The sequence below is a fragment of the Bison bison genome, unplaced genomic scaffold (assembly GCF_000754665.1).
Source record: "Bison bison bison isolate TAMUID 2011002044 unplaced genomic scaffold, Bison_UMD1.0 scf7180017864466, whole genome shotgun sequence".
Taxonomy (NCBI): Eukaryota; Metazoa; Chordata; class Mammalia; order Artiodactyla; family Bovidae; genus Bison; species Bison bison.
Genome location: NW_011495027.1, coordinates 7,486,234 through 7,486,747, shown reverse-complemented (window position 1 = coordinate 7,486,747; position 514 = coordinate 7,486,234).

Sequence of the window (514 nt, the reverse complement as noted above, 5' to 3'; positions counted from 1 at the left end):
GGCCGCGGCCGAGCGGCAGTGGCGGTGGAGGAGGAGTAGGAAGAGGAGAAATGGGATGCGGCTGCTTCGGTAGTTGCTCCTGCTGTTAAATTTGCAGCAGCCTTGGCCCGAGTGGTTTGCACAGCTTAGGAACTGCGGGAACCTGTGACTCACCCCTTGCTGATGGAAACAAAGCGCAGCTGCCATCACCCAGGAGCGCGCCATGTGGCCGCCCGGCCCGCTCCGCACAGCCTCCGGTGCGCAGGCTGCAGTGCCCTGCGCCCATCGAGCTGGGGCTAGGAACGCGGAGGGCTGGTTTCAAGAGACCAGAGAGGGGCTTAGGACTGTCCAGGTGCACGTGCAAGGGGCTTTGGAAGTACAGTATTTATCTGTCGGACCAGCGCCTTCTCACGTGCACACCCAGAGTAACTTATTTACATAATGTGTTTTGAATCTTTAGGGAAGCCGGGGGTGGAGCTTGCGGGAAATCCCTTTACCTTTCCTTACGCTGCGTCCTTAGGCTGCTGGGCCGAGC